Source organism: Macrotis lagotis, chromosome 3, assembly GCF_037893015.1.
Source record: "Macrotis lagotis isolate mMagLag1 chromosome 3, bilby.v1.9.chrom.fasta, whole genome shotgun sequence".
Taxonomy (NCBI): domain Eukaryota; kingdom Metazoa; phylum Chordata; class Mammalia; order Peramelemorphia; family Peramelidae; genus Macrotis; species Macrotis lagotis.
This window is the reverse complement of record NC_133660.1, coordinates 180,279,739-180,300,507: the sequence shown is the minus strand read 5'-3', so window position 1 is coordinate 180,300,507 and position 20,769 is coordinate 180,279,739.

Genomic DNA, 20,769 nt, shown 5'->3' with positions numbered 1-20,769 from the left:
CACAATCTTCTTTTAACTCAAGAAAAAGTCTTTTATTCCAAGATGAAATGAAAATGATGGATGCAAACAGCCTGAAGAGGTAACAGTGACAAATTCATATTGAAGATATGCATGACAGATAGCATCAAAATTATTGAAGAGAGTGTTTCAGAAAAAGAAAGGATATAGACAGGGAAAGCTTGTGGCTGCCAAATATGAATTTTGCCTCTGGTTCTCTCTTTACCTGAATATACATTTTTTAAAGAAAGGTTAATTCTTTACAAGTTTCAGGAAATTGTCATACCTTGATCAAAGATGTAGTCATATAAAAATGCTTTCTGTTTTGATATGTTTAAGGAATGAATAATTGCTAACTACTAATCTCAACCAATTCAACAGAAAATTTGGGAAAGTCCCTATTCAGCAAAAGTCCCTATTGTCAGTGTTTTTCTACTCAGTGTCCCTTACAGGGAACTCAAAATAGAATAGAAGTGAACTCAAAGTTCACTCCCAGCAAGAACCATCAGTTGACATTGCACCCATGTGTCTCTGCTCTTGAGATCTTCAGTGACTATTTCCAAAAGTCAATTAAATTCCCTGTCCTGTCAGCTCTACTCATCTCTTAGGATGTGATGACTAGGATTGAGTAGATGCACAAAATTGTGATCCTAAAATGGGGCATAATTATTTAACCACAGTGGCAGTTGTAATATATGAAAAATATATGAAATATGTCAGGCTCAAAGCTTAAAAGACCCATGATCACTAAGAGCCATAATGAAAACAGATGACCTCATTTAAAACAAAGAATTGATTAAACATGAAATTAAAAATGGTAACACAACATTTAATGTATTCAACCATTTTCCATCTTATTGTCACTATTAGATACTGTGTTTTTAACATAAAACATGAATTATGCACATATTATTCTTCCTTACTGATGTTCTCATAAAAATAACAGCAGATAAAGATGATTAGCATATGCAAGGACTAGATTTCTGTTCATTCTATAATTCGGGATAATAATCTAGTTTAACTAAGATATTCCATTTTATTATGTAACAAAATCACTGAGTTTCACAACACATTTTCTTTCATATAATTTACATGTAACCAGTGAAAGTTTAGTTTTAGTCAAGATTCTAGTGCTCTGAGGCTTGTAGTTACAGCACAAGATCTTAAGTTTGTGATTAATTATCTTTGTCAATGGAAGTGATCCTGATTCATGTATAATGGGTGTACCTGGACACATAATCTATATTCTCTTTGGAACTTCATTTCTCAGAAATTTGTACATGAGGTTGCAGTGTGATTAGCATTCAAGGAAAGGTCACAGAGAATAAAATTCAGGATCAGACAAGCATAAGAATTATCTAAGTAGAGATTGGAAGAAAATGGTAACTGTGTGTTGAGAGTGATTCCCCATTCAAACCTCAATGATCATTCTAAGACTCAGAATTCAGGATTTAATTAATTGAGGATTTCCTACAATGAGAGTACAGCATTCTTAAGTGATTAGAATTCTCTGATCATCTGAATCTTGTGAATAAAAGTCCAGGGCTCCCTACCTGTGGTTCCTATATTGAGAAATATAACATTCCCTAGAACTTTAGAAGATTTCCCTAGTGCTTTTCTAGGAGTGACTTTCTTTCTCTAGTTGAATGGAAAAGACAGAGTTCCTGATTGAGGCAGCATTTCCTGGATTTACACGTGGGTTTGGTAGCTATTTAGGAACTGATGCTTAGTGTTTTCAATGATTTGTTCAATTCCCTGTTCTTTTTGTTATATTTTTGCACTGGTTATCTTAGCTTGAATTCATGGACATCTGATGTGGTATTATAAAATATGTTTTGGTAAAGACGCAAAGGTTACTGATGTTAAATAGGTGAACATGCTAACAGCACATTTGATCAGGATTTAAAAAGTGAAGATGCACACACCATGGGGATCCATGTGCCATACATGAAATAACATGCACAGGTTTAGCATTTTGGATTCATCAATGTAGACTTTAGTCACAGATATACAAATATATAGATGGCCATGCATAAAATACTGGATGATGACTAAGATCCTTTCTATTTTTATTTCTAGGATTGTTTGTGTATATAGAATGGTAAGGTTTACATTATTTGTATCTAATATGTCTTTTAAGATATTTGTGTGACCCATTTATATAATACTTGAAGAAATAGGTTTATATCATAAACAAAGTTTTCAGCTGAAATCAATTTTGTTAGAAGAATTCCTGTGACATCAAGTTGAACCATTGTGGAAGACAAAGAAAGATGAATGTAATAAATTTAAATCAATAAGTAAAGAGAGTAAGAAGAGAAATATTTTGAGAGCTTTGTATGCAATTGTGCTTATAGATAGTAACTGGGAAGAAAGGAAAGAAAATGTGTTCCAGGATAATTCGTGCTTGTATCAGAGGTTTTGTTTTGATTTATTTTTTGTCTGTTTCACACACACACTCACACATATTTGTATGTATATTTGTGTGTGTTTTCCTGGAAGAAATAGAGATCTGTTGGTGATTACTAAATAGAGGAATACGATCAGATGCTGTTTAAGAATATCAATCTGACAGCTAAGCAAATGATGTGCAGGAATGGGGAGAAATAGTTGAGAGAATATATGTGAATTTAAAATCATATATAGTGGTCCTCCCACTTCTTTCAAAAACTTCCATTTTCCATTTTACTTAGATATACACAGTCCTGTTGATGTGGGTATTCTCCACCAATTCAGATTACAATCCATCTATACCTGAAAATGTTAGAGGAGGAAAGGGACAGAAAGTTGGGAAAGGTAGAGAAAGTATACCTTTGTGATTTCATTAAATACAGGGAAGACCCATTAAAGGAACTCCATTTACTATTGCTGATTTTCTGCAATTTATTGTCTTAGAAAGTTTCCTGAGGTATTGGGACTTTAGATGATACCCTTTTCACTCAGGATGTTTGAGTCAGAAATGGGGCTTGACATTCAGTCTTCTTTTTCTCTTAGACTGTCTCTAACCATTATGACACACTGCCTCTCATATCCATGCCCTCTCATTAGTCCTTCACAGGGATTTGACCAAATTCCTCTAGATCCCTTGTCTTTATATGGAAAACAACCAGTGTCCACTCATTGATCTCTTTCTTTCACTAAATGATTGTTTCTGTTCATATATTTTCCTGATGATATCCTTTATATTCAATGGTACATCAACAGATCCCTGCGGACCATACACATATTTATTTAAAAAGTACAAATTAACATTATTTTGTGTAGTATTTTAATTTATTTTATTAAACATTTCTTCATTATATTGTTATCTGTTTCCAGGGTTTAGTGGGCAGTTTGTATCCTGTGAGCCAATGTTTGACATCACTTTACATTACTTCTCCCTCACAATTACGAGTTTCTGATACACTATAGAATATTCATGTAGTAATCCTTTGTAAAATATCTAAATGTGTAAATGTGTTTTTAAGCCAAAAAGTTATTTTTCTTCAAGTTGAGTTTCCTTCAATAAATGGCAAGGTTAAGCAGAAGTCAGTTTTCATTCAGATATTTGGTTGTACGAAATCCCTTTGTTTTCCTTTTATTTCTAGCATTTATATGACATTTAAAGCACCTTTGCTTTGTTGATAGATATTGAACATCAGTAATTGCTCTACCTAAGCTAATTAGGCAACTACAGTGTGTTTACCATGCCTATCAATTTTCTGTCTAACACAATCTCTCAAAACCATTTCACAGGGAAAGATGATGTGAAATGCTTGGTTAATTGCTCATTCCATATACTCTAAAACTCACCAGTGACATCCATTAATATATTCAGATTAGGACTGTTAATCTCAATTTAAGTTGCCGTTGTTCAGAAGTCATTCTCCAAAAGACATTCTTTTATACCCAGAAATGGAAGGTGAGATTTGGTGAGTACCTTCTTCCTCACCCAAGCAGAAAAGAATTGACCAAGTCATTCAGGAATTATGCAGATATAAAGTTAAATTAAGCCTAACTACAAACATGGGAAAGCAAACCTTTTTTTAAATCTTGTTATTCTGTCCAAAGATCTATACAAACATATATTATCAGAATGCAAAAGACCAAAAGAAAGTGCTAAGAATCATAAAATTTGTAGACTATATCTGTACCAATAATTCTAAATGTGAAATCACTGATCAAAGTCAGATGAATTGATATATTACTAGAGAAACCAAATCATGTAAGTGTTGTCTTTATTACTAAAAATGAATCCAGGAGATACGGGAAAGATATCATAAAGAAAGGGTTGGTGCACAAGTTCTCTTAGATAGGAAAATAAGGAAAAGGGAAATTATTCTTTTGTGGTTTGTTAAAAATCAACAAGAAAAATCAGTTGATGAGTGCTTTGAATACTCATTTCATAGAGCTAGTGACATCATAAAGAAAAGTCAAACTGTAGTAGTAGTTGTTCCTGGAATTCTAATAATCATTACCCAGAGTAAAAATTCAATAAATTCTATAACAATTTAACAAGATATTTGAAAATTTTTAAAGTTATCTCTGTAGTTACATAACTGCTTATTGGAAATGTTAAACTATTGTCAAATGCTTCTTCGGTGATCAAAAATAAATGTAATAAGGCATTATATTAACTAAAACAATGATTAAATTATTTTATTTTATTTTTAACATGATAATTTATTGGTCAACTGAATCATATTATCCAGTTACAATGAATAAAATACTGTAGTTATCACTTCATTTTTTTTCTTGTTTCACATTACAAAAAGAGACTACAAGTTCCTATTGAGACTTCCCTAACTGTCCTGTGTCAATATACTTTAGCCTGGTAACCTGGTAACATTTTAAGCATCTTCACATTCTTATAAGTTCATGGAGGTCAGGGATTATTTCATTTTTTGTTTTGCACACTAGTGTAAGGCATGTTTGAATTGAATTCAGTTCCATCATGTGTTCCTCTTCTTTTGACTTCCTTTGCCAAAAGTCCCTGGTTTAGAAGTAGATCTTGACCCCGGTAGTAGTCAGCTGTATATGCTCGGATGGTAACTACAGCAGGTGATAGCTATTGCATCAAGGTAGAACTAGAGTTCTGAAAGTTATTTTATATGTGACACACAACATGCAATAGTTTGGCTACGATTTCAAACTTTCTCTTAATTGGGTGTATTCTCTGACAAGAAAAAAGGACTCTGTCATCCCATGAATTGAATGGAATTTTATTTAATTGTAAGGCAGCTATTTTTCTTACTGTATTTCTTTATTGCCTCACTCAGAAGACTAAACAAAGATGGAACAGAGCATTAAAAGAAGCATGGATAAAAATGGTTACTGCTAGCAGACTACATCAAGTAAGTTATGAGAAAATACAGAAAACATATAAAACCTAATTAATCTTTCTTACTCACTGGAGTATATGGTGTATCCTTCTTTACAAAAAATTTTAGAAACCTGTACAGAGTATTCAACCATCATTTACAAAACAAGTTTCCTAGCTCCAGTTATAATGAGGAGAAATAGCCATGCCACATATGCACCCTAGAGAGAGACTAAAATATTCCACTAATGTCATTATCATATCTGAAGAAACCAAATTTCATTTTTATTGCCACTTTCAACATGCCACAAAGGCTACAGAAATAAAGTAGTGCAATTAAATGATGGCAAAATCCTTCCACTTATTTACAGAGACCAAAATAAGAGATCTACATAGAAGATTTCACCATGAGAAAAGATAAGGAAGACAGAAAAAAGTCCCAATTTCTTCTTTGTCCCTATCGTGGTAGGGAAAGCGTGGGTGGAGGTGGGGACTGGAGAATGAATTATCTCCAGATGTCTGTAAGATGATTTGTAACAATTCTACTTAAATTCTCATTATTTTTTTGATTTGTTTTTCCTTGCAATTAGATATTTCCACAAAGGAGATACTAAGAAAATTTTCCTTTCTATTAATTCAGTATAAGAATTTCTTTCCTTATAATTCAGCCAAAACTCTTGAGTATCTAAGTGCCCTAATCCATTTCCTGTAAAATGCATGTATGAAAGATGAAGGATCTATTTCAGTCTTTTATAGAAAGCTACTTCTGTTCATTCCTTTAGATCTGGCTATTATTTTTCTTATTAAGTAGGGATGAGACAGATCTTAGATATTCAGAATAGCTTATGACAGTATGAAGATTCTTGAACATGCCACCATGTGTGCAACTGAATACAGTAGAAAGAAATGAGATAGCAAAAATTGTTCTGAAAAACACTTTCTGATTTCATAAAATTTTTAAAACTCTTAGCACCTTATCAATATTGACACTCTTTGGTCACACCTTCATTCTTCTCACTAAATAATAATAATAATAATAATAATAATAATAATAATAATAATAATGAACTAGGGAGAGGTGCAATTTATTGAAGTAACATGGAAAATTTGCATTTGTGCATGTATTTTTCCATGTTACAAACTTAAGCTACTTTAATTTCTTTTATTTGAACATTTTCTTATTTAAATTCCTATCCAGAGAGGCAGCTATGTAGCAGAGTGGATAGAATACCAGTCTTGGAGTCAAGAGGATCTGAGTTTAAATCCAGTCTAAGATACTTAATAATTACTTAGCTGTGTGACCTTGGGAAAGTCACTTAACCACATTACCTTGAAAAAAAAAAGAAAAAAATCCCTACTAGAACCTAACCTAATGTCCATTGTCACTTTCCTTGAGTTTTGAAGAGTGTGAATGTAACATACTTGTATCCCTTCACCTCTCTAAGTCTCTGTTTCCTATGTGAAATGTGAGGAGGGGTAGCAGTGAAAAACAAAAACATAATACATACTTCTAAGGTAGTTCTCAGTCTAAGATTCTAATTGAGTTCAGTAATGCTGACCACTGTCTCTCAAGCTATTTTGTAGACTAATTAAATAAAGTCAACAAAGTGAATTGGAGTTTAGGTATATGGTAAAGAAATTAAAAGTCTAATAACAATGTTTTTACAGGAAACAATAGATTCCTTGGGAAAATTCAAAGGAAAAAGTAAAGAAATATTTTGGATTTAATTATACTATTACTTGGAATAGCTTGGATGTCTGAAAGTATTGTATCTTATTCTAAGTTTAAATATATTGACATTCATTACTTCCTCAAGATCAAAAAAGAAATAAAACCATTATCTTTTGAGATAATGCTTTTCATACTTCAAAATTCATTTAATTGGGCTATAAATATGCTTTTGATAATAAAGGATCTTGCCTTATTGTAGATCACATCATGAAAACCATTTTATTTCAATAAAAAAGAATCCAGGAAAACCTAACCTAAGGATACAAAAAATACATTTTTTTCCTTTGGAAAATGAAAAAGGAAAGAACAAATACAGACTGGTATGCTATACCAAAGAGGGGGCATTCTATGGGATTGCAGGTATAATTTGTAGGGAGTTCACTATATAACACTGAAGTATAAGTGTGATTGGCAGCCAAGAAATCTAATACAGTCTTTTTAATGTAATCTGAATGATTATCTAAAATTTAAATAATCTAAGAGAATCAGAGTGTCCAGAAAGAAGATGACAGATTGATCAGAATATAATATAAATTTTTTTTTCATTTCTGGGCACATACTTTAACTTTCATTGACAGGCAACCAGGAAGGTGATGGTTCTTGAATTGATTCTATGTCAGGATTGGATGAAAGAAATATATATGTCATATCATTTGTTGAGAAAAGTCATTTTAAACAATTTAAAGTATGTCATTTGGAAGACTAATTAGATGGGGGTTTTTTTTGCTTGACCAGAGAGTACAGGAGTAGGAACAAATGAATAAAGTAAAAATAAGCATTAATTTGGAACTTGTTGCTGAGAAATGCTTTTAAAAGTTAGTTCCATACCACACATTGTTATACCATTAGTTCTGTGTGACCTTGGACAAGTCACTTAACCCAACTGCCTTATTAAAAAACCAAAAAACAAAAATACACTATTAGTGTAGCTGATGATGTTCACCATAATGTTGGGTAAAACTTCTGAAAACTGATAATTCATTCATGTACTCTGGAAAGCAATTTGAAACTATGTCTAAAAAGTCATTAAATTATATTTACAATTGACCCAATAATAACTCTAGGTTTATTCCCAAAATAAAGATAAAAGAAAGAGGAAAAGCCCCTCCCCCCAAATAATTAATCTTTCTGTAGTGACAAAAAAACTGGAAATTTAAGGGATTGGTCATCCATTGGAAAATGAATGAGCAAGTTATATTATCATAAAAGAGCAAGTACTAAATGAAACAGCTAAAGTGATCTGGAAAAACTTATAGAACTGATAGGGACTGGAGAGAAGAGAAATGAGAGAATGATAAATACAATAATAACAGTAAAAAGACAAATAATTTTGAAAAACCTGAGGATTCTTTAATCAATGAATAACCAATATAGATAGATTCGATCCAGAAGATGAGGCATGCATTTCTGGAAATGAGAATTTATTTTTTCCCAAAAGTTCATCTTTTTTTACATCCATTCATATACAAATGCATATTTTTAAGTTACAAAATTTCCTTCCGCCCTCCATTCCCACACCCTCACCTCTGTGGTGAAGAGTCAGTTTAACATTATATATGCATATTTTTGAAAACATTTTTGCAGATTACTCATTTTCAGAATGAGAAGTTAAGATTAAGGGAAAGTGATACATAAGAGATAATGTTTATAAAGTGTTCATTAGATTCAGAAGGGTTGTTTATTTTATTTTATTTTGTTTTTTTTTTTATTTTGTATTGTTTTGATTTTCTTCCTCTGGATGGAGATAACATTGTATGTAGTCAGTCTAGTATGGCTGCCCTAGCTCTCTTAACTGCTGAGAGGAGATACATCCATCTCATTATCACATTATCACACAATGTTGTTAATGTTTACATTATTCTCTTGGTTCTCCTCCATTCTCTCAGATCCTGTAACTCATTCCATGCTTTTCTAGAGTCTGAACATTTTTGATTTCTAATAGAACAATAATATTCCATAGTACTCATGTACCATAACTTGTTTAACCATTCCCCAATTTGTGGTCATCCCCTCAATTTCCAATTCTTTGTCATTATAAAAAGAGCTGCTATGAATATTTTGCAACATATGGGACTCTCCCCATTTTTTTATGATTTCTTCTAGATATAGGTCTAGAACTGGAATTGCTGGATCAAAGGGAATGAATATTTGTATTGCTCTTTGGACATAGTTCCATATTGCTCTCCAGAATGACTGGATCCATTCACAACTGCACCAGCAATGCATCAATTTCCCAATCCTCCCACAACCTCTCCAAGATTGATCATTTCCTATTTTTCACATCCTAGCCAATATGGTCGGTCTGAGGTGATACCTCACAGCTGTGTTAATTTGCATTTCTCTAATAAATAATGATTTGGAGTATTTTTTCATATGATCATATATAGCATTAATTTCTTCATTTGAAAACTGTCTATTCATATCCTTTGACCATGTATCCATTGAGAAATGACTTGTAACCTTATAAATTTGATGCAATTCTCTATATATTTTAGAAATGAGAACTTTATCATAATTCTGCATTATAAAGATTGTTTCCCAGCTTTCTTCTTTCCTTTTAATTTTGGCAGCATTGCTTTTATTAGTGGAAAAACTTTTTAATTTTAACACAGTAAAAATCATTCATTTTGTAATTTTTAGTGGATTTGAATTTGTGTTTGTTCACAAAGTTTTCCCCTTTCCATAGATCCGATAGAGTGTTTCTTTCTCTATTAATTTATCTATGGTGTCACCCTTTATGTCTAAATCCTATATCCATTTTGATCTTATTTTGGTATAGGGTGTGATATGTGGTTCCATGCCTAGTTTTTGCCATACTATTTTCCAGTTTCTTCCAAAAATTTTTGTCAAATAGTGAGTTCTTATCCCAGAAGCTGATGTCTTTGGGTTTGTCGAACACTAAGATTGTTGCGGTCATTTACTACAGTTACTTTTGAATCTATCCTAATCCACTGATCCATTACACTGTTTTGTTGGGGGGGGTTGTTTTTTGATTTGCAAGGCAATGAGGTTAAGTGACTTGGCCAAGGCCACTCAGCTAAGTAATTATTAAGTGTCTGAGATTGAATTTGAACTCAGGTTTTCCTGATTCCAGGAGCAGTGCTTTATCGACTGCACCATGTAACCACCCCCATTACTCTATTTCTTAACCAGAACCAGGCAGTTTTGATGTCTGCTCCTTTATAATACAGTTTCAGAGCTTGTAGAGCAAGGCCACCTTCCTTTACATTCTCTTCATCAGTTCCTTTGCTATTCTTGAACATTTTTTTGCTCCAGATGAATTTTCTTACTAATTTTTCTAGGTCAGTAAACTAGATATTTCAAAGCTTGATTGGTATGGCACTGAACAAGTAATTTAATATGGGTAGAACTGTCATTTTTATTATATAAGCTTGACCCAACCATGGACAATCGACAGTTTTTCCAATTGTTTAGATCTGACTTTATTTGAGAATTGCTTTATAATTGTGTCCATACTTTTCTGGGTTTGTCTTGGGAGGTAAATTCCTAAGTATTTAATGTTTTAATGTTTTATATATATATATGTATATATATATATATATATATATATATATATATATATATATATATACATATATATATACCCACATATATATATATATATGTATACTGATGATTTATGAGGGTTTATTTTATATAATGCTACTTTGCTGAATTTGGTGACTGTTTCAAGGAGTTTTTTAAGATTTTTTTTTTCAGTATACCATCATATTATCTCCAAGGTTATATTTATGAGATCAGTGGTTATTTAGTTTACAATTAGTTTTTTGGTTTATCTTTCCATGACCCTTTATTCTATGTAATTTTTAATAACATCATGGTCAGAGAAGAGTATATTTATTATTTCTGCCTTTCTGCATTTGATTATAAGGTTTTTGTGCCTCAGTACATGGTCAATTTTAGTATAAGTGCCATATAGTGCTGAGAAAAAGGTTTATTCTTTTCTGTCCCCATTGTTTTCTCCAGAGGTCTATGATATCTAAGTTTTCTAAGATTTCATTCACCTTCTTAACTTCCTTCTTGTTTATTTTGGTTAGATTTATCTAGTTCTGAGAGAGGGAGATTGAGGTCCCCCATTATTAAGGTTTTGCTGTCTACATCTCCTTATAATTCACTCAGTTTTTCCTCTAGGAATCTGGATTCTATAACACTAGGTACATACATGTTTAGTAATATTATAACTTCATTACCAATGGTGCCTTTTAAGAAGATGTACTTTCCTTCTCCCTTTTAATGAAATTGACTTTTGCTTTTACTTTATCTGGAATCAGGTTCGTTACCCCTGATTTTTTTTTTTACTTCAGCTGAGGCATAATATATTTTGCTCCAACCTTTGATCTTTACCCTATCTGTATCTCTCTGCTTCAGATGTGATTCTTGTAAACAACATATTAGAGGATTCTGGTTTTTGAACCATTCTGCTATCTGCTTCTTTTTTATGGGACAGTTCCTCACATTCACATTTACAGATAAGATTAATAATTCTGTACTTTACTCCATACTATCTTTTTCTATTTATAGTTTTCTCTTTCCTTTCCTCTTATTTCTACTCACCAAAATTTTACTCCCCTTTTCCCTTTAACTTTTTTTAAATTAATTTTCAGTTTATTTTCACTTATACTTTCACCTACCTTTTTATCAGTTCCTTCTTCCTTGATCTTCCCCTTTCCCTATCCCCCTTCTGTGTAGATTAGGACAGATTTTAAATCACAAGTGGAAATGCTTCTTAATCCCTCTCTGGGCCAAATCTAATGAATAGGATTTTCTCAGTATACACATTCACCCTTCTTTGCCTCTTCAATTATCTTTTATGTTTCTTTGAATTTTCTGGTAATTTCTGGTTGAATTTTCTGGTAATTTTTCATAATTTTCTTACATAACTCTCATTTCCTTTTTCCATTTTCTTCTCTTCTTTGGTTTTTAAATTCTTTTTAAAGCTCTTCAGTGAGCTTTTATATTTGAGTGCAATTCATAGACTATTTTGAGACTTTCACCATATGGGATTTTTCACTGATTTCTTCAGACATGGCATTAACATCTTTGTCTACAAAGTAGCTTTCTATAGTTAGTGTTCTTTTAGCTTTTTTGCTCATCTTTGTTGTTTTATCTCTGCTCCTGGGGTACAGGGTGATAGATCCAAGTTTTGTTGTTTTTTTTTTTGCTAGGGCTGGGATCTGATTCTTGGCTTGCTGTTGACCAAGATGTTGCCTATGCAGTCCAGGTGTTGCCTTTGGCAAGGTTTTTTCCCCCCTCCTTTATGTCCAGCTCCTGACTTAACAGTGCTATGTTCCTGACTGGTCCTGTCTTTTCCCTGGTTCCCAGCTTGTTTGGGATTGGGATCCTCCCTATTTACGTCCTTGCTATCTAGCTGCTGGGAGCTCACTGTGGCTAAAAGCATCCAGCTGACTTTCCTACTCTCCCACCTCCTGGACTTTACTTCCCCTCCCCCCCCAAGATGCAGCCATTCACTGAAGATCCTCCATGATGTATTCCACTGAAAACTTCTCTGAAACTTCTCTTTTTCTTGGTGGGATCTGTAGCTTGAATGTCGGAATAGAAACTTCATTTATCTTTGGTAGGGAAAAGTTCCAGGAGAATGTTAGCTTCACACTGCCACCGTTACTCCACCTTGAGAATTTATTTTGCTTGAAAAGACAATTGAAAATAAATGAATGAAGAAAGATAAAAGTGAGGAAAAGAGAGAGAAATAAATGAAGGAAGGAAGGGAGAGAGAGAGAGAGAGAGAGAGAGAGAGAGAGAGAGAGAGAGAGAGAGAGAGAGAGAGAGAGAGAAAGGATGAAAAGGGAAAAGAAAGGAGGAAGAAAGGAAGGAGGAAGGAAGGAGAAAGAAAGAGAGAAAGAACAAAAAAGAAAAGAAAGGAAAATAGGGAGGAAGAAGCATGGAAAGAAGGAAGGAGGGAAGAAAGTAAGGAAATAGTTTTAAAAAAGAATTGTCAATTAAAATAATTGACATCCCAAATTGGAAAAGGTTACCTTTGAAAGTAGTGGGTCCTTCTTCAATCTAAATCTTAAAGAAAATCCTGAAGGATCTCTTCCAGAAAAGGTGATTTTGGGTCTTCTTTTTAATATAGAAATTGAAGTATAAAGATAATGAGATTCTCTATTAACACTGATTGTGATAGGGATTTTGAACTGGAATTTTGCAGTTCTTCAGACTACTAGAGTTCCATTAATATATTAAGTTCTTTGGTCAAAAAAAGGAGAAATCCTGGCACATTATAATAACTTGGTATATCCTTTTCTTAGGGAATGCATTGTCTTCTCTGTGCAATTGTGATTTCTCCAGTAGAATTCTGACTCCTTGAACCCTGACATCTGGCACAATGTCACAAAATAGTCATTTAATAAATGTTTGATGAATCTTAATTCATCAGTAAGATATTGTAAATTAACCTCTTCTTCAAAAACTTCATGTTAGAAGCCAATGATAATGAAAATCAGAACAAAATAGTCCTGATTCTCTGGAGTTCTAGATGTGAAAATCCCATCACTCTCCTTGAAAATAAGGAAAATAAGTGCTATTTTTGCAATGAATTCATTTAAAAATCCATCCCTTTTACAAAATTTTATTCCCAAGTCTTTTGCACTAAAATTAATAAAAAATTTTTCCTTTGATTTTATTCCTTGATGAATTATTTGCTGAACAACAATTCCAGCACTCATAACTTTCCTAATTATATTTTGATTTTCATGAAGGAAATATGATGAATGGGCACTTTCCTCATCTGTCCAGGACTTCTTTTGGGTGGAACCTATAGTAAAATACTAATGGGACTATGTTTACAATGAAATTAAAAGTTACAAATTAAGGAATTTACTCTTTATTTAAGGAATAATAAAGAAATCAAAGCTAAAAAAGTTTCACAGTAATCAGGATTACTTCAGGTTCTCTTTTGGAGATCCATACCTCTGGCAAAACTCCTATGCTAAGTACCAAGATGAAAAACTAGACAAATCTTCTAAAAGACAGTTAAGAAGAATAAAAAAAGTACTTCAAACAAAATTCTTTGATATATATATATATATATATATATATGTTTATTTTAATCATTAAAAGCCTTTTGCAAACATCTCAAACAGGCTTATTCACATCCACTTCTAGAAGAAAAGAGATGTGTTCCTGATTAAAAAAAAACATCCTCTTTCATCACATAACTTAAATTAGCCTATGAATTTGTTCAGCTAAGTTGATTTCCAAGGTCTCTGAATCAAAAGTTTTGTAGAGGTGATGAAGGAAAAATGCCATTACTAAGTTACTCACCTACCCTGGTTTGTGATTCCTGTATGTCATAACAGGAAATTAAAAATTGGGACTTTATAAGTTTTTTTTCCCCAAGATGAAAAATTCTAGATGACAATGTCTTCTGACAGGAAAGCATGAGTTGCATATTAAAGTTGCATCCCATTTCTTCCAAAAGGAGCCTATTATTTTTTTTATAAAAATGTGCTATCTCTACCAGAGCCTATCTTAATACACTACACAGAGTAGGAAATTAGAAAGGAGTCAGTCAACAAGGTGAGGAGTTACTTCTTTATGCTCAGTTAAAGACAAATTTATGGTTAAAGAATAGCAGTTTTCAGGTGTAGCATAAACAGGAGAGAGCAACAGATGTCCTCAATCTTCTTAGTAAATTAGGTTGCAATCCCCTGTTGACAGAGAGAGAGGACAGAGGGAGATTGAGAGAGGAAATGTTTGGAATGGATACTGTTGGGATGATGTCAATAATCAAGGCCTAGAATTCCTTTGCAACAGTGAGGACTCAGTCAATATTAATTTATAATAGCTCCCACTGGCAATAGCTACATGATTCCCACGAGTTATCTTCAGATGCTTAGATTTAAGAGCAGAGAAGCCAATTTGTAGGAAAGGGATAAGACTGAAGCTGAATTGGGAGAGAACAGCAGATAGGTCAAAGGTCAATGATTTCAAAGTCAGATATTAGAATAGACAATAATTAGGTCAAGATTGTAAAGGAAGGAGGAGCTAGGTGCCTCAGTGGATAGAGCACCCGCCCTGGAATCAGGAGGACCGGAATTGAAATCTGATCTCAGACACTTAATAATTACTTAGTTGTATGACCTTGGACAAATCACTTAACCTCACTGCCTTTCAAAACAAACAAACAAAAAGATTGTAAAAGAAGGAAACACATCAGAGCTAAAATGATGAAATGAAAGTATAAGGAAAGAAAGAAGTCATTTCAAAGGCAAAGATCAAGTTTAGGAGGATTAAAGCAATCATAGAGATGAGATAGAATGTTAGCTACCAAATCATATTGATTCTATCTCCAAAACATAACTTTCTGTCTTTCTCCTTTCTATTCATGTGACCATCACTTTAGCACAGACTCTACTTTTTTGACTACTATTTCAATAGCATTTTAAGATCTTCCTACCTCAACTCTGTCTTCTCTTTATCCATCCTCAATTGACTTGGCAGTGATTTTTCTAATGGATATAGCTGAGCATGCTTCAGCTCTGCTCAATAAATTCTAGTGATTCCAGTTTGCCTCTAGAACCAAATATAAACTCCTTTTTTTGGTACTTAAACTCTTCACACTTTATTCTACCCTTCCAGTCTTATATGTTACCACCCCTCACTCACTCTGATCTTTTGTTGTTCTTTTTTGTACAAAATATTACCTTTAGCTACATCCTTTGCTCTAATTCCACCCCCAACCTCACCATGCCTAGAAATGTATCCCCTCATCATCTTTCCTTTGTAAATCTGTTTCCTTCAAAGTGCACTCACATGCCCCTCATTACATTTAGTCTTTCCTGATTCCCTACCCCATCAATTACTGCCAACACTCAGAATTACCTTCTGTTTAATATACTTTACATATGCTTATACCTTTAAAATTTCTAGTATTTATTATAAAATTTATATTATTTATATGAATTCTCTTCATCTAAAGAGTTTCCTCTCCCACCTCTTTGATCTCATAGCTATCACTGAAATATGGCTCTCTTCTGTGCTAACATCTTCCAACACTGACTACACTTTCATTTATTTCCCTTGGCTCACTAGCAAGGAAGTTGGGATATTCCTTGCTTCCCATTGCCTCTTCCAGATTCTCCTTCTAATTCATAAATCAATTATTTCAATTTTTTTGCTACTGGTATCTTCCACCAACTCAAAATTATGGTAGTTGTAATCTACTAACTTCCAAGTCATTCTCATTCCTTCCTCAATGAATTCAATACATGGTTCAGAAATTTTATCTCCTCTCCTACTCTTCCTCACGTGTTATTGACTCCCTCTCAAACATCCTAGTCATTCAGTTCCTCACCCTTACTCACATTCCATGATCTGCTCTTCAGCCTGCTTCAGCCACAAAAATGACCAAATATTTGAGCTCACGCATAAATATTCTACCTCCTTGTTTAAGAACTTCAAAAGCTCCTTATCACACCATAAACTACTGTTTTTTTTCTACTCTTTCTTTACCTCCTCTTACAAAACCCTATTCTTTAGTCCAAAATAGAACTTCCAATCTATTGACTCTTCACTTCCTTCCCAGGTCATTTCAGAGTCATTAGTTACTCTTTCCTCTTTTCCCTAGCTTGCCTCTTTGATAAAAACAATTGAACTCTACACTGCCCTCCCCTCCTGAATTCTTAACCCATTACCATTTTGCCAATTACATACTGAAAATTCTGAGCCTTGGATCATTCCCACCATTCACCATTTGACCTTTGCTCCTACATACATACTGCTAAACTGCAAATTGTTCTGACTGGGTCAAATATATGTTTCACAACCTCAGTCAGATCCTCATTGTTGCTAGACAATTCATCCATGCTTTTCGTATGAATTTGCTATCATACTTTCTACATCATCTAATCAAAACCTTTCCACTCCTCAAATCTCCTGTAGCTCTCCACCCTACCCACCCCTCAGGAGAAATATATAATATATTTTACAGAAAAGTAATGCCAATTATAAAAATCAAATCCCTACTTGCTCAACAATCTCATTCCTTCACATGTCCTCCAATAGATTTCCCCATCTGCCATCCCCATTCTGTCATTTATTTTCAATTTTTCTTTGACTACTCTCTTATTCCTTACTGCCTTCAAACATACCCATGTCTCTTCCATCCATCACTTGATTATTCCATCCCTGATAACTATCATTTTATAAGTCTTTTACATAGCTAGTGCTTAGCACAGTGACAGGAATATATGAGGTGATTAATAAATATTTATTAATTGCTTGAGTATGCTTACAGAATTATATCTCCATGCATTGTTTCCCTGGAAATAATGTAAATGTCCTGAAAGAAAAGATCAGAGTTTTTTTCTTTTTATTTCTCATGCCTAGGACAGTATCTAGTATAGAATGAGTTTAACAAATAGTTCTTGATTGGTTGATTCAATGATTAAGTATGATCAGAGAGGTAAATTCCAGAATTCAAGTTCAAAGAAGTACCCCAATTTTGTGTAATGATGAGGTCTAAGTTGTGAGCATTTGATTCAGCAATCTAAAACACAAATATGTTGAATATTTCACTCAAAAAATCCAACTAGAATAAGGATGCTTTATAGATAATAAAGTTTCCCCATACACTTACATTTTTAGAATTTATTATGTTGATAACAAGCTCAATTTTATAGGTGACAAAAATGAGGTTGAGAATTGCCCAAGTTAAACAACTAGTAGCCATCTTAGCTAAGATTTAATCCAATATCTTCCACACTCCAAATCCAATATTCTATTCCCTATACCATGGTGCCTCTTTAGCAGCAACACTGTGAAGAGAAAGGAAGGGAATAAGCATATACTACGTGCCTCCCACATACATGGTAAAGTACTAAGCTCTTTACAAATATCTCATTTGATCCTCACAACAGTCCCACGAGGACCTGTTTTTCAATTTGGGAAACTGAAGCACAGAATGACTTGCAGAGGGTCTCACAGCTAGTAAGGATCTGAAGCTGGATCTGAATCCAAGTTATCCAGATTTTGAGCCTCAGTTTTCTATTCTATTGCATGTAGCCACCTATTGAAAAGAAAGATGACTTCAATAGAGAGAAGACCCAGATAAATTCTTTCCTCAGACAGATAGCAACTGTGTAGTGTTGAGCACATCACTTAATTTCTCAGTGCTCCAGAGGAAAACCTGCATTGGTAGAAAGTCTATCTTTCCTTGAGAATTCCCTATACAAGTGAAATTACAAGTCCTTTTCCCATCCCTTTTGCATTTATTATATGGAGCTCTTTCCATGAGATTTTTTGGTCACTCAAAAGGGATTAGTAGAGCAATTCGTGCAGAAAATTGAAGTCAATTAGTAATGCACATTGCCAGGATTATGATATGTATATGAATATGTCCTTATTCATTCATATATCTTAGATAGGCACTGAAAATGAACTGAAAGCAACACTGAATAGTAGGAAGTAAATGGGCTTAATTGCATTTGAGAAACTGCAAGTTCTTTTAGTGATCCCCAATTCATAGGATTTGGAACTGAAAAAGCATCTCAGAGATCATCATGTTCTTCATTGGAGGATATTTTGGACTCTACACATTGAACCCTCATTTTATAGACTTTTCCCTCCCTAAAAGGTTTTTCTTTTAAATGTCAAAAACTTCCCACTGATGCCACAGAGTCATGAATTATAGGAGACTGCAATATCAGAAGAATCAAAATTATAAATGACTAAAAGTATAATGGCATGACATATACTGAGCCTAGATAAACCAATGACACCTTGCATGTAAGACATACTATGAACAATAAAATACAGAAGAAAGAAAATCAAATGAATTCATTATTTGATGAGACTAAAGGAAAATAGAGAGTCTGACTGCTTCACTAGTCCTCACAAAATGTCCAAATGTCCAGAGTAACATTTCTTACATGTTATACAAAGTCCTTTCAGAGAATTTATGGAAAGATGGATACAAATTAGAGAAAATAAGAAGGCATGGATGGACAGCTGCATTACTGAGATGTGTAACTATAGTAATAACATCATACAGCCAATAAAATATTGAAATAAGGAAATTCTATTAGGTGTCTGAACGGGAATTTAATCTGTGATTTAACTAGGATAGAGCACTCCTCACCTCCCTGAAGTCATGGTCTTCTTCTGGAATTAAGGACAAGCAACAACAGCACCTTCTCTGAAATGTATGGTCTTAGATAATTACTTAGACCTGTACTGTACAAGATTAAGTGACTTGTCCAGGGTCAAACAACTAACAAATGGTTCAAAATAGAATTTGAAACCCCTTAAAACATTAACTCCTTGGAGTCAAAAGATGTTTTGTTCATTGTCTTTATTGGCCATCATTGTATATTGATTATATGTATATAAATAATTATGTGTAATATCTACATTATGATGCTATATTTATATGTAATCAATATATGTACATAAAATAGAGATACATAATACCTGTAGATGCAATTACATATATTCACATATATATGTGTATAGATATATCATTTATATTTTATTGCTCAGTCATTTCAGTCACATCCAATACTTTGTGACCCCATCTGTGGAGTTTTCTTAGCAAAGATACTGGCAAGACTTCTCATTTCCTTCTCTGGATAATTTTATAGATGAGGAAATTGAGGCTAACAGGGTTAAATGATTTGTCAAGAGTCACACAGCTAGTAAATATCTGAGGCTGGATTTGAACTCAAATCTTTCTGGCTCCAGATCCAGGGTGCCATATCCACTGTACCACTTAGCTGCCCCAACATCTATATACATATATGTATATAGATACATTCTAACTGTGTGACCTTGGCCAAGTCACTTTACCCTGTTTGCCTCAGTTTCCTCTTCTGTAAAATGATCTAATAAAGGAAATGTCATATACTATAGTGTCTGCCTAGAAAATCTGACAAGGGATCACATAGTCAGTTACAACTAAAAAATGACTTGACTAAAATACAATCAATACATACTGACATGTAAGTATTGATTATATGTCATTGAATGTATGTATATATATAATCAATATTTATATCATGATATATGCAATATATATATCTTTCATATATATTTAAATAAGGGCCTGACCTAAGGGTATTACATTGTGACTACAGAAAAGTAGCTGCATAGTAGATATGAGGAGATAGAACTGATAGTGATTTGTTGTATGGATTGAATAAGAGGGGAAAATGCAAAGATGAGTGAGAAAATAGAAGCTTTGGGAACCAAAAGAATATTGGTGTTATTAATATACTTGAAAAAATGATAATAGGTTCAATTTTAGCCATATTGATTTTGAGTGTAAGCAAAGCATCCAGATGGAAATGCACAAATGAAAATAGCCCTCATATTTATAAGAGCTCTAGGTAATATTTCATATTAGGAAAAAGACATGGATTCAAGTTCAGACATCCATCTTTTTTTCTATTATTTGTGGGTCTAAGGGGAGTCTCTGAAGCTAACAGGTAATAGGAGTGGAGTGATCATAATGATTCATTGGGAACTTTGAATGATAGCAATGTGAAAGATGGAAAGGGGAATATGTCTAACAATACTTTTTGTAATAATCAAGAATGGAAACAAAGTAAATGCCTATAATTAGAAATGTGCTACATGAATACAGTGGAATATTATTGAGCTATAAGTATTGATTGATATGAAGAATACAGGTAGACATGGAAAAACCTCTCTGAACCACTGCAAATTAAGATAAGGAAAACAGAATACAATATACCTAATGCTT